At 42.5% G+C, this 14,481-nt stretch overlaps 7 non-coding genes across 7 annotated transcripts; all 7 read right to left on the reverse strand.

The window, feature by feature from the left end:
- Positions 1-55: 55 nt before the first annotated feature.
- LOC147679315 (U4 spliceosomal RNA) lies at positions 56-195 on the reverse strand. Its single transcript, XR_015301671.1, has one exon. It is a non-coding gene; the product is annotated as a U4 spliceosomal RNA (small nuclear RNA).
- Positions 196-2,124: 1,929 nt separating this feature from the next.
- Positions 2,125-2,264, reverse strand: LOC147679316 (U4 spliceosomal RNA). The gene has a single exon (XR_015301755.1). It is a non-coding gene; the product is annotated as a U4 spliceosomal RNA (small nuclear RNA).
- Positions 2,265-4,194: 1,930 nt separating this feature from the next.
- LOC147679317 (U4 spliceosomal RNA) lies at positions 4,195-4,334 on the reverse strand. The gene has a single exon (XR_015301680.1). It is a non-coding gene; the product is annotated as a U4 spliceosomal RNA (small nuclear RNA).
- A 1,929-nt stretch (positions 4,335-6,263) lies between these two features.
- Positions 6,264-6,403, reverse strand: LOC147679318 (U4 spliceosomal RNA). The gene has a single exon (XR_015301756.1). It is a non-coding gene; the product is annotated as a U4 spliceosomal RNA (small nuclear RNA).
- Positions 6,404-8,333: 1,930 nt separating this feature from the next.
- On the reverse strand, positions 8,334-8,473 carry LOC147679319 (U4 spliceosomal RNA). Its single transcript, XR_015301681.1, has one exon. It is a non-coding gene; the product is annotated as a U4 spliceosomal RNA (small nuclear RNA).
- A 1,929-nt stretch (positions 8,474-10,402) lies between these two features.
- On the reverse strand, positions 10,403-10,542 carry LOC147679320 (U4 spliceosomal RNA). Its single transcript, XR_015301870.1, has one exon. It is a non-coding gene; the product is annotated as a U4 spliceosomal RNA (small nuclear RNA).
- A 1,930-nt stretch (positions 10,543-12,472) lies between these two features.
- Positions 12,473-12,612, reverse strand: LOC147679321 (U4 spliceosomal RNA). Its single transcript, XR_015301625.1, has one exon. It is a non-coding gene; the product is annotated as a U4 spliceosomal RNA (small nuclear RNA).
- Between the last annotated feature and the right edge of the window lie 1,869 nt (positions 12,613-14,481).

Genomic DNA, 14,481 nt, shown 5'->3' on the forward strand with positions numbered 1-14,481 from the left:
AAGTAAATCGCATTGAAAAATAAACTATCCTATTTTTTTATTACATATTCTCCAGTCTCCGAAGAGACTGTCAAAAATTGTCATTTCAACTATATTTCAAGTCTCCATGACGGGGTATTGGGTAAAGTTTTCAATAAGCAATAATCGCGCCTCGGTTAAACCTCATTGGCTACGATACTGCCACTGCGCAAAGCTAACCAAGTATAGTGTGAATTTCATGCCCACTCGCCCTAGTACCTCATGTTACAAAGAACATGAACCCTTTTCAAAAGATTTTATCTGTTTATGCATAACTACACCTCCACTGCTTCTGACAGGCAATGTAAGACATATGTTGGCGTTGTTTTACTGATTTCCATCAGCTCTTTGCCCCAAACCGTCGCTAGCCACACGCAGAGATTTCTGGGAAATTGTATGCTAAATAGGTCTTCAGGTAAGCAGCACCCTCCCTAGGTATGGATTTGATGCTCAGACAGATATCCCTTCACACAAAGATGAGATCTAGGCTGCTAGCCATGGGTTGTGGAAAATATAAGAAGCACAAATTCATAATAGCATCCTCATAGGGCCCACTGTCTTCAAATGTTTACTAGAGGAGGAACAGCAATAATTTAAAGGAAAATAAATCATAGCTACATTTTTCCATTTTCCATACTGCAAGTCTGCCATTTCATTGCACTACATAGTTGCATTTGCTGCATTTCATTTTTAGCTTTAGGGGGTACAATATACTGGTTTTCTGGTTTTCAAAACATTCTAGGGGAAGATTCACAAGGATCTGACGCATCTGCATAGATGCATATTTTTCCTTGCGTCAGTGCTGAATGTCCTTGTGCCACTATGGATGTGCTGTATTTACAATACAGTGCTCCATGGTGCAAGGATTAACAGATGCATCAGAAATTCTGACACATGTGTTGGCACAAAAGTGACGCATTGCTGAAGTTGATCATGAAAGTGAAGCAAAAAGCCATGAGTCATTCCAAACGCTTGGTCTGTGCAGGCGTAGGGATTTTGCCGCAGTGAAGGCGTAAAGTGACGCAGTGAAATCTTGTAGATTTCAGTGCGTGAGTTCTACAAGGCTTTTTTCGTGGAAACGCCCACCCTGCATACATTATGCCTGACGCAGGTATAATGTGATGCAGGGCTTTATAATGTGACGCATCTCCCTAGATGCGTCACATTGTAAAAGGGCCGCAACATTTACGCCGCAGCTGCGCCACAATACAGATTTTTATATGTGCCCTGTAAATGGCTGTGTGTACGTTGTGTGTCTCCGTCCGCATGCAGCATACAAATTTTCCCGGATCATGTAGCCCAGGTGGGCTGATGCAGCCACGCAAGAGCTCTTTGCGTGACCTCATTGTCACCGATTCAAATCAGGGAGGATCCACGCAGCCTTTCATGGCTCTCAGGTGAAAAAATGGGCCCTAGGGCAAGGAAGGAAATAGGACCCCTTATTCATGTTTGAAATATAAAATACCGCAATAATCGGGGTTCAGTGGGTCCCGCAGGTCTGTGGGCGCCAGTGCCACTGCACCTGCTGCAACAATGGAAGCTACGCCCCTGTCATACAGCTGGGTAACATCAATTACTCAGTGACAAAAAGAGCATTAAAAATACACTTTACATAATGTTAAATGACAAAAACAACAGCTTTGTCAGTTCTTGTTCTGTTTCAAGCACTCCATACAATCTGTATGAACCCTCTCCGCATTTTCCTACTGATAACAAACGCCTTTGCTCCCAGAAATAAACTTTCTAGGTGGTTTGTGTACATTTGAATGGGAGATGAGACCTCGAAAGAGCCCAGCTCTGCAACGGACTGCGAGTCAACTCAGAGAGCGGAAACAAAGCCCGTACTCTGGCCATCAACTACCCGAGCGAATCCGGGGATCGAAGGTGAGAACAAAGAGTAAGAAATACAAGAATTATGAAAACTGATCACGGAGAAAAAATCCCTAAGTTACTGCCGTATTTAAAAAGCTGAGAAAACAAAAAGAACGTAAAGAGTAAACTGAAGCCAAATAAAGTCACAGTTTTCTCCTTGTCACAGATAACAATTATGCTAGTAAATCACATTGAAAAATAAACTATCTTATTATTTTATTACATATTCTCCAGTCTCCGAAGAGACTGTCAAAAATTGTCATTTCAACTATATTTCAAGTCTCCATGATGGGGTATTGGGTAAAGTTTTCAATAAGCAATAATCGCGCCTCGGTTAAACCTCATTGGCTACGATACTGCCACTGCGCAAAGCTAACCAAGAATAGTGTGAATTTCATGCCCACTCGCCCTAGTACCTCATGTTACAAAGAACATGAACCCTTTTCAAAAGATTTTATCTGTTTATGCATAACTACACCTCCACTGCTTCTGACAGGCAATGTAAGACATATGTTGGCGTTGTTTTACTAATTTCCATCAGCTCTCTGCCCCAAACTGTCGCTAGCCACACGCAGAGAATTCTGGGAAATTGTATGCTAAATAGCTCTTCAGGTAAGCAGCACCCTCCCTAGTTATGGATTTGATGCTCAGACAGATATCCCTTCACACAAAGATGAGATCTAGGCTGCTAGCCATGGGTTGTGGAAAATATAAGAAGCACAAATTCATAATAGCATCCTCATAGGGCCCACTGTCTTCAAATGTTTACTAGAGGAGGAACAGCAATAATTTAAAGGAAAATAAATCATAGCTACATTTTTCCATTTTCTATACTGCAAGTCTGCCATTTCATTGCACTACATAGTTGCATTTGCTGCATTTCATTTTTTGCTTTAGGGGGTACAATATACTGGTTTCCTGGTTTTCAAAACATTCTAGGGGAAGATTCACAAGGATCTGACCCATCTGCATAGATGCATACTTTTCCTTGCGTCAGTGCTGAATGTCCTTGTGCCACTATGGATGTGCTGTATTTACAATACAGTGCTCCATGGTGCAAGGATTAACAGATGCATCAAAAATTCTGACACATGTGTTGGCACAAAAGTGACGCATTGCTGAAGTTGATCATGAAAGTGAAGCAAAAAGCCATGAGTCATTCCAAACGCTTGGTCTGTGCAGGCGTAGGGATTTTGCCGCAGTGAAGGCGTAAAGTGACGCAGTGAAATCTTGTAGATTTCAGTGCGTGAGTTCTACAAGGCTTTTTTTCGTGGAAACGCCCACCCTGCATACATTATGCCTGACGCAGGTATAATGTGATGCAGGGCTTTATAATGTGACGCATCTCCCTAGATGCGTCACATTGTAAAAGGGCCGCAACATTTACACCGCAGCTGCGCCACAATACAGATTTTTATATGTGCCCTGTAAATGGCTGTGTGTATGTTGTGTGTCTCCGTCGGCATGCAGCATACAAATTTTCCCGGATCATGTAGCCCAGTTGGGCAGATGCAGCCACGCAAGAGCTCTTTGCGTGACCTCATTGTCACCGATTCAAATCAGGGAGGATCCACGCAGCCTTTCATGGCTCTCAGGTGAAAAAATGGGCCCTAGGGCAAGGAAGGAAATAGGACCCCTTATTCATGTTTGAAATATAAAATACCGCAATAATCGGGGTTCAGTGGGTCCCACAGGTCTGTGGGCACCAGTGCCACTGCACCTGCTGCAACAAAGGAAGCTACGCAACTGTCATACAGCTGGGTAACATCAATTACTCAGTGACACAAAGAGCATTAAAAATACACTTTACATAATGTTAAATGACAAAAACAACAGCTTTGTCAGTTCTTGTTCTGTTTCAAGCACTCCATACAATCTGTATGAACCCTCTCCGCATTTTCCTACTGATAACAAACGCCTTTGCTCCCAGAAATAAACTTTCTAGGTGGTTTGTGTACATTTGAATGGGAGATGAGACCTCGAAAGAGCCCAGCTCTGCAACGGACTGTGAGTCAACTCAGAGAGCGGAAACAAAGCCCGTACTCTGGCCATCAACTACCCGAGCGAATCCGGGGATCGAAGGTGAGAACAAAGAGGAAGAAATACAAGAATTGTGAAAACTGATCAAGGAGAAAAAATCCCTAAGTTACTGCCGTATTTAAAAAGCTGAGAAAACAAAAAGAACGTAAAGAGTAAACTGAAGCCAAATAAAGTCACAGTTTTCTCCTTGTCACAGATAACAATTATGCAAGTAAATCGCATTGAAAAATAAACTATCTTATTTTTTTATTACATATTCTCCAGTCTCCGAAGAGACTGTCAAAAATTGTCATTTCAACTATATTTCAAGTCTTCATGACGGGGTATTGGGTAAAGTTTTCAATAAGCAATAATCGCGCCTCGGTTAAACCTCATTGGCTACGATACTGCCACTGCGCAAAGCTAACCAATTATAGTGTGAATTTCATGCCCACTCGCCCTAGTACCTCATGTTACAAAGAACATGAACCCTTTTCAAAAGATTTTATCTGTTTATGCATAACTACACCTCCACTGCTTCTGACAGGCAATGTAAGACATATGTTGGCGTTGTTTTACTGATTTCCATCAGCTCTTTGCCCCAAACCGTCACTAGCCACACGCAGAGATTTCTGGGAAATTGTATGCTAAATAGGTCTTCAGGTAAGCAGCACCCTCCCTAGGTATGGATTTGATGCTCAGACAGATATCCCTTCACACAAAGATGAGATCTAGGCTGCTAGCCATGGGTTGTGGAAAATATAAGAAGCACAAATTCATAATAGCATCCTCATAGGGCCCACTGTCTTCAAATGTTTACTAGAGGAGGAACAGCAATAATTTAAAGGAAAATAAATCATAGCTACATTTTTCCATTTTCCATACTGCAAGTCTGCCATTTCATTGCACTACATAGTTGCATTTGCTGCATTTCATTTTTAGCTTTAGGGGGTACAATATACTGGTTTTCTGGTTTTCAAAACATTCTAGGGGAAGATTCACAAGGATCTGACGCATCTGCATAGATGCATATTTTTCCTTGCGTCAGTGCTGAATGTCCTTGTGCCACTATGGATGTGCTGTATTTACAATACAGTGCTCCATGGTGCAAGGATTAACAGATGCATCAGAAATTCTGACACATGTGTTGGCACAAAAGTGACGCATTGCTGAAGTTGATCATGAAAGTGAAGCAAAAAGCCATGAGTCATTCCAAACGCTTGGTCTGTGCAGGCGTAGGGATTTTGCCGCAGTGAAGGCGTAAAGTGACGCAGTGAAATCTTGTAGATTTCAGTGCGTGAGTTCTACAAGGCTTTTTTCGTGGAAACGCCCACCCTGCATACATTATGCCTGACGCAGGTATAATGTGATGCAGGGCTTTATAATGTGACGCATCTCCCTAGATGCGTCACATTGTAAAAGGGCCGCAACATTTACGCCGCAGCTGCGCCACAATACAGATTTTTATATGTGCCCTGTAAATGGCTGTGTGTACGTTGTGTGTCTCCGTCCGCATGCAGCATACAAATTTTCCCGGATCATGTAGCCCAGGTGGGCTGATGCAGCCACGCAAGAGCTCTTTGCGTGACCTCATTGTCACCGATTCAAATCAGGGAGGATCCACGCAGCCTTTCATGGCTCTCAGGTGAAAAAATGGGCCCTAGGGCAAGGAAGGAAATAGGACCCCTTATTCATGTTTGAAATATAAAATACCGCAATAATCGGGGTTCAGTGGGTCCCGCAGGTCTGTGGGCGCCAGTGCCACTGCACCTGCTGCAACAATGGAAGCTACGCCCCTGTCATACAGCTGGGTAACATCAATTACTCAGTGACAAAAAGAGCATTAAAAATACACTTTACATAATGTTAAATGACAAAAACAACAGCTTTGTCAGTTCTTGTTCTGTTTCAAGCACTCCATACAATCTGTATGAACCCTCTCCGCATTTTCCTACTGATAACAAACGCCTTTGCTCCCAGAAATAAACTTTCTAGGTGGTTTGTGTACATTTGAATGGGAGATGAGACCTCGAAAGAGCCCAGCTCTGCAACGGACTGCGAGTCAACTCAGAGAGCGGAAACAAAGCCCGTACTCTGGCCATCAACTACCCGAGCGAATCCGGGGATCGAAGGTGAGAACAAAGAGTAAGAAATACAAGAATTATGAAAACTGATCACGGAGAAAAAATCCCTAAGTTACTGCCGTATTTAAAAAGCTGAGAAAACAAAAAGAACGTAAAGAGTAAACTGAAGCCAAATAAAGTCACAGTTTTCTCCTTGTCACAGATAACAATTATGCTAGTAAATCACATTGAAAAATAAACTATCTTATTATTTTATTACATATTCTCCAGTCTCCGAAGAGACTGTCAAAAATTGTCATTTCAACTATATTTCAAGTCTCCATGATGGGGTATTGGGTAAAGTTTTCAATAAGCAATAATCGCGCCTCGGTTAAACCTCATTGGCTACGATACTGCCACTGCGCAAAGCTAACCAAGAATAGTGTGAATTTCATGCCCACTCGCCCTAGTACCTCATGTTACAAAGAACATGAACCCTTTTCAAAAGATTTTATCTGTTTATGCATAACTACACCTCCACTGCTTCTGACAGGCAATGTAAGACATATGTTGGCGTTGTTTTACTAATTTCCATCAGCTCTCTGCCCCAAACTGTCGCTAGCCACACGCAGAGAATTCTGGGAAATTGTATGCTAAATAGCTCTTCAGGTAAGCAGCACCCTCCCTAGTTATGGATTTGATGCTCAGACAGATATCCCTTCACACAAAGATGAGATCTAGGCTGCTAGCCATGGGTTGTGGAAAATATAAGAAGCACAAATTCATAATAGCATCCTCATAGGGCCCACTGTCTTCAAATGTTTACTAGAGGAGGAACAGCAATAATTTAAAGGAAAATAAATCATAGCTACATTTTTCCATTTTCTATACTGCAAGTCTGCCATTTCATTGCACTACATAGTTGCATTTGCTGCATTTCATTTTTTGCTTTAGGGGGTACAATATACTGGTTTCCTGGTTTTCAAAACATTCTAGGGGAAGATTCACAAGGATCTGACCCATCTGCATAGATGCATACTTTTCCTTGCGTCAGTGCTGAATGTCCTTGTGCCACTATGGATGTGCTGTATTTACAATACAGTGCTCCATGGTGCAAGGATTAACAGATGCATCAAAAATTCTGACACATGTGTTGGCACAAAAGTGACGCATTGCTGAAGTTGATCATGAAAGTGAAGCAAAAAGCCATGAGTCATTCCAAACGCTTGGTCTGTGCAGGCGTAGGGATTTTGCCGCAGTGAAGGCGTAAAGTGACGCAGTGAAATCTTGTAGATTTCAGTGCGTGAGTTCTACAAGGCTTTTTTTCGTGGAAACGCCCACCCTGCATACATTATGCCTGACGCAGGTATAATGTGATGCAGGGCTTTATAATGTGACGCATCTCCCTAGATGCGTCACATTGTAAAAGGGCCGCAACATTTACACCGCAGCTGCGCCACAATACAGATTTTTATATGTGCCCTGTAAATGGCTGTGTGTATGTTGTGTGTCTCCGTCGGCATGCAGCATACAAATTTTCCCGGATCATGTAGCCCAGTTGGGCAGATGCAGCCACGCAAGAGCTCTTTGCGTGACCTCATTGTCACCGATTCAAATCAGGGAGGATCCACGCAGCCTTTCATGGCTCTCAGGTGAAAAAATGGGCCCTAGGGCAAGGAAGGAAATAGGACCCCTTATTCATGTTTGAAATATAAAATACCGCAATAATCGGGGTTCAGTGGGTCCCACAGGTCTGTGGGCACCAGTGCCACTGCACCTGCTGCAACAAAGGAAGCTACGCAACTGTCATACAGCTGGGTAACATCAATTACTCAGTGACACAAAGAGCATTAAAAATACACTTTACATAATGTTAAATGACAAAAACAACAGCTTTGTCAGTTCTTGTTCTGTTTCAAGCACTCCATACAATCTGTATGAACCCTCTCCGCATTTTCCTACTGATAACAAACGCCTTTGCTCCCAGAAATAAACTTTCTAGGTGGTTTGTGTACATTTGAATGGGAGATGAGACCTCGAAAGAGCCCAGCTCTGCAACGGACTGTGAGTCAACTCAGAGAGCGGAAACAAAGCCCGTACTCTGGCCATCAACTACCCGAGCGAATCCGGGGATCGAAGGTGAGAACAAAGAGGAAGAAATACAAGAATTGTGAAAACTGATCAAGGAGAAAAAATCCCTAAGTTACTGCCGTATTTAAAAAGCTGAGAAAACAAAAAGAACGTAAATAGTAAACTGAAGCCAAATAAAGTCACAGTTTTCTCCTTGTCACAGATAACAATTATGCAAGTAAATCGCATTGAAAAATAAACTATCTTATTTTTTTATTACATATTCTCCAGTCTCCGAAGAGACTGTCAAAAATTGTCATTTCAACTATATTTCAAGTCTTCATGACGGGGTATTGGGTAAAGTTTTCAATAAGCAATAATCGCGCCTCGGTTAAACCTCATTGGCTACGATACTGCCACTGCGCAAAGCTAACCAATTATAGCGTGAATTTCATGCCCACTCGCCCTAGTACCTCATGTTACAAAGAACATGAACCCTTTTCAAAAGATTTTATCTGTTTATGCATAACTACACCTCCACTGCTTCTGACAGGCAATGTAAGACATATGTTGGCGTTGTTTTACTGATTTCCATCAGCTCTTTGCCCCAAACCGTCACTAGCCACACGCAGAGATTTCTGGGAAATTGTATGCTAAATAGGTCTTCAGGTAAGCAGCACCCTCCCTAGGTATGGATTTGATGCTCAGACAGATATCCCTTCACACAAAGATGAGATCTAGGCTGCTAGCCATGGGTTGTGGAAAATATAAGAAGCACAAATTCATAATAGCATCCTCATAGGGCCCACTGTCTTCAAATGTTTACTAGAGGAGGAACAGCAATAATTTAAAGGAAAATAAATCATAGCTACATTTTTCCATTTTCCATACTGCAAGTCTGCCATTTCATTGCACTACATAGTTGCATTTGCTGCATTTCATTTTTAGCTTTAGGGGGTACAATATACTGGTTTTCTGGTTTTCAAAACATTCTAAGGGAAGATTCACAAGGATCTGACGCATCTGCATAGATGCATATTTTTCCTTGCGTCAGTGCTGAATGTCCTTGTGCCACTATGGATGTGCTGTATTTACAATACAGTGCTCCATGGTGCAAGGATTAACAGATGCATCAGAAATTCTGACACATGTGTTGGCACAAAAGTGACGCGTTGCTGAAGTTGATCATGAAAGTGAAGCAAAAAGCCATGAGTCATTCCAAACGCTTGGTCTGTGCAGGCGTAGGGATTTTGCCGCAGTGAAGGCGTAAAGTGACGCAGTGAAATCTTGTAGATTTCAGTGCGTGAGTTCTACAAGGCTTTTTTCGTGGAAACGCCCACCCTGCATACATTATGCCTGACGCAGGTATAATGTGATGCAGGGCTTTATAATGTGACGCATCTCCCTAGATGCGTCACATTGTAAAAGGGCCGCAACATTTACGCCGCAGCTGCGCCACAATACAGATTTTTATATGTGCCCTGTAAATGGCTGTGTGTACGTTGTGTGTCTCCGTCCGCATGCAGCATACAAATTTTCCCGGATCATGTAGCCCAGGTGGGCTGATGCAGCCACGCAAGAGCTCTTTGCGTGACCTCATTGTCACCGATTCAAATCAGGGAGGATCCACGCAGCCTTTCATGGCTCTCAGGTGAAAAAATGGGCCCTAGGGCAAGGAAGGAAATAGGACCCCTTATTCATGTTTGAAATATAAAATACCGCAATAATCGGGGTTCAGTGGGTCCCGCAGGTCTGTGGGCGCCAGTGCCACTGCACCTGCTGCAACAATGGAAGCTACGCCCCTGTCATACAGCTGGGTAACATCAATTACTCAGTGACAAAAAGAGCATTAAAAATACACTTTACATAATGTTAAATGACAAAAACAACAGCTTTGTCAGTTCTTGTTCTGTTTCAAGCACTCCATACAATCTGTATGAACCCTCTCCGCATTTTCCTACTGATAACAAACGCCTTTGCTCCCAGAAATAAACTTTCTAGGTGGTTTGTGTACATTTGAATGGGAGATGAGACCTCGAAAGAGCCCAGCTCTGCAACGGACTGCGAGTCAACTCAGAGAGCGGAAACAAAGCCCGTACTCTGGCCATCAACTACCCGAGCGAATCCGGGGATCGAAGGTGAGAACAAAGAGTAAGAAATACAAGAATTATGAAAACTGATCACGGAGAAAAAATCCCTAAGTTACTGCCGTATTTAAAAAGCTGAGAAAACAAAAAGAACGTAAAGAGTAAACTGAAGCCAAATAAAGTCACAGTTTTCTCCTTGTCACAGATAACAATTATGCAAGTAAATCACATTGAAAAATAAACTATCTTATTATTTTATTACATATTCTCCAGTCTCCGAAGACACTGTCAAAAATTGTCATTTCAACTATATTTCAAGTCTCCATGATGGGGTATTGGGTAAAGTTGTCAATAAGCAATAATCGCGCCTCGGTTAAACCTCATTGGCTACGATACTGCCACTGCGCAAAGCTAACCAAGTATAGTGTGAATTTCATGCCCACTCGCCCTAGTACCTCATGTTACAAAGAACATGAACCCTTTTCAAAAGATTTTATCTGTTTATGCATAACTACACCTCCACTGCTTCTGACAGGCAATGTAAGACATATGTTGGCGTTGTTTTACTAATTTCCATCAGCTCTCTGCCCCAAACTGTCGCTAGCCACACGCAGAGAATTCTGGGAAATTGTATGCTAAATAGCTCTTCAGGTAAGCAGCACCCTCCCTAGTTATGGATTTGATGCTCAGACAGATATCCCTTCACACAAAGATGAGATCTAGGCTGCTAGCCATGGGTTGTGGAAAATATAAGAAGCACAAATTCATAATAGCATCCTCATAGGGCCCACTGTCTTCAAATGTTTACTAGAGGAGGAACAGCAATAATTTAAAGGAAAATAAATCATAGCTACATTTTTCCATTTTCTATACTGCAAGTCTGCCATTTCATTGCACTACATAGTTGCATTTGCTGCATTTCATTTTTTGCTTTAGGGGGTACAATATACTGGTTTCCTGGTTTTCAAAACATTCTAGGGGAAGATTCACAAGGATCTGACCCATCTGCATAGATGCATACTTTTCCTTGCGTCAGTGCTGAATGTCCTTGTGCCACTATGGATGTGCTGTATTTACAATACAGTGCTCCATGGTGCAAGGATTAACAGATGCATCAAAAATTCTGACACATGTGTTGGCACAAAAGTGACGCATTGCTGAAGTTGATCATGAAAGTGAAGCAAAAAGCCATGAGTCATTCCAAACGCTTGGTCTGTGCAGGCGTAGGGATTTTGCCGCAGTGAAGGCGTAAAGTGACGCAGTGAAATCTTGTAGATTTCAGTGCGTGAGTTCTACAAGGCTTTTTTTCGTGGAAACGCCCACCCTGCATACATTATGCCTGACGCAGGTATAATGTGATGCAGGGCTTTATAATGTGACGCATCTCCCTAGATGCGTCACATTGTAAAAGGGCCGCAACATTTACACCGCAGCTGCGCCACAATACAGATTTTTATATGTGCCCTGTAAATGGCTGTGTGTATGTTGTGTGTCTCCGTCGGCATGCAGCATACAAATTTTCCCGGATCATGTAGCCCAGTTGGGCAGATGCAGCCACGCAAGAGCTCTTTGCGTGACCTCATTGTCACCGATTCAAATCAGGGAGGATCCACGCAGCCTTTCATGGCTCTCAGGTGAAAAAATGGGCCCTAGGGCAAGGAAGGAAATAGGACCCCTTATTCATGTTTGAAATATAAAATACCGCAATAATCGGGGTTCAGTGGGTCCCACAGGTCTGTGGGCACCAGTGCCACTGCACCTGCTGCAACAATGGAAGCTACGCAACTGTCATACAGCTGGGTAACATCAATTACTCAGTGACACAAAGAGCATTAAAAATACACTTTACATAATGTTAAATGACAAAAACAACAGCTTTGTCAGTTCTTGTTCTGTTTCAAGCACTCCATACAATCTGTATGAACCCTCTCCGCATTTTCCTACTGATAACAAACGCCTTTGCTCCCAGAAATAAACTTTCTAGGTGGTTTGTGTACATTTGAATGGGAGATGAGACCTCGAAAGAGCCCAGCTCTGCAACGGACTGTGAGTCAACTCAGAGAGCGGAAACAAAGCCCGTACTCTGGCCATCAACTACCCGAGCGAATCCGGGGATCGAAGGTGAGAACAAAGAGGAAGAAATACAAGAATTATGAAAACTGATCAAGGAGAAAAAATCCCTAAGTTACTGCCGTATTTAAAAAGCTGAGAAAACAAAAAGAACGTAAAGAGTAAACTGAAGCCAAATAAAGTCACAGTTTTCTCCTTGTCACAGATAACAATTATGCAAGTAAATCGCATTGAAAAATAAACTATCTTATTTTTTTATTACATATTCTCCAGTCTCCGAAGAGACTGCCAAAAATTGTCATTTCAACTATATTTCAAGTCTTCATGACGGGGTATTGGGTAAAGTTTTCAATAAGCAATAATCGTGCCTCGGTTAAACCTCATTGGCTACGATACTGCCACTGCGCAAAGCTAACCAATTATAGTGTGAATTTCATGCCCACTCGCCCTAGTACCTCATGTTACAAAGAACATGAACCCTTTTCAAAAGATTTTATCTGTTTATGCATAACTACACCTCCACTGCTTCTGACAGGCAATGTAAGACATATGTTGGCGTTGTTTTACTAATTTCCATCAGCTCTCTGCCCCAAATCGTCGCTAGCCACACGCAGAGAATTCTGGGAAATTGTATGCTAAATAGCTCTTCAGGTGAGCAGCACCCTCCCTAGTTATGGATTTGATGCTCAGACAGATATCCCTTCACACAAAGATGAGATCTAGGCTGCTAGCCATGGGTTGTGGAAAATATAAGAAGCACAAATTCATAATAGCATCCTCATAGGGCCCACTGTCTTCAAATGTTTACTAGAGGAGGAACAGCAATAATTTAAAGGAAAATAAATCATAGCTACATTTTTCCATTTTCCATACTGCAAGTCTGCCATTTCATTGCACTACTTAGTTGCATTTGCTGCATTTCATTTTTAGCTTTAGGGGGTACAATATACTGGTTTCCTGGTTTTCAAAACATTCTAGGGGAAGATTCACAAGGATCTGACGCATCTGCATAGATGCATATTTTTCCTTGCGTCAGTGCTGAATGTCCTTGTGCCACTATGGATGTGCTGTATTTACAATACAGTGCTCCATGGTGCAAGGATTAACAGATGCATCAGAAATTCTGACACATGTGTTGGCACAAAAGTGACGCATTGCTGAAGTTGATCATGAAAGTGAAGCAAAAAGCCATGAGTCATTCCAAACGCTTGGTCTGTGCAGGCGTAGGGATTTTGCCGCAGTGAAGGCGTAAAGTGACGCAGTGAAATCTTGTAGATTTCAGTGCGTGAGTTCTACAAGGCTTTTTTCGTGGAAACGCCCACCCTGCATACATTATGCCTGACGCAGGTATAATGTGATGCAGGGCTTTATAATGTGACGCATCTCCCTAGATGCGTCACATTGTAAAAGGGCCGCAACATTTACGCCGCAGCTGCGCCACAATACAGATTTTTATATGTGCCCTGTAAATGGCTGTGTGTACGTAGTGTGTCTCCGTCGGCATGCAGCATACAAATTTTCCCGGATCATGTAGCCCAGTTGGGCTGATGCAGCCACGCAAGAGCTCTTTGCGTGACCTCATTGTCACCGATTCAAATCAGGAAGGATCCACGCAGCCTTTCATGGCTCTCAGGTGAAAAAATGGGCCCTAGGGCAAGGAAGGAAATAGGACCCCTTATTCATGTTTGAAATATAAAATACCGCAATAATCGGGGTTCAGTGGGTCCCGCAGGTCTGTGGGCGCCAGTGCCACTGCACCTGCTGCAACAATGGAAGCTACGCCCCTGTCATACAGCTGGGTAACATCAATTACTCAGTGACAAAAAGAGCATTAAAAATACACTTTACATAATGTTAAATGACAAAAACAACAGCTTTGTCAGTTCTTGTTCTGTTTCAAGCACTCCATACAATCTGTATGAACCCTCTCCGCATTTTCCTACTGATAACAAACGCCTTTGCTCCCAGAAATAAACTTTCTAGGTGGTTTGTGTACATTTGAATGGGAGATGAGACCTCGAAAGAGCCCAGCCCTGCAACGGACTGCGAGTCAACTCAGAGAGCGGAAACAAAGCCCGTACTCTGGCCATCAACTACCCGAGCGAATCCGGGGATCGAACGTGAGAACAAAGAGGAAGAAATACAAGAATTATGAAAACTGATCAAGGAGAAAAAATCCATAAGTTACTGCCGTATTTAAAAAGCCGAGAAAACAAAAAGAACGTAAAGAGTAAACTGAAGCCAAATAAAGTCACAGTTTTCTCCTTGTCACAGATAACAAT

The sequence above is a fragment of the Lissotriton vulgaris genome, chromosome 11, assembly GCF_964263255.1.
Source record: "Lissotriton vulgaris chromosome 11, aLisVul1.2, whole genome shotgun sequence".
NCBI classification, from domain to species: Eukaryota; Metazoa; Chordata; class Amphibia; order Caudata; family Salamandridae; genus Lissotriton; species Lissotriton vulgaris.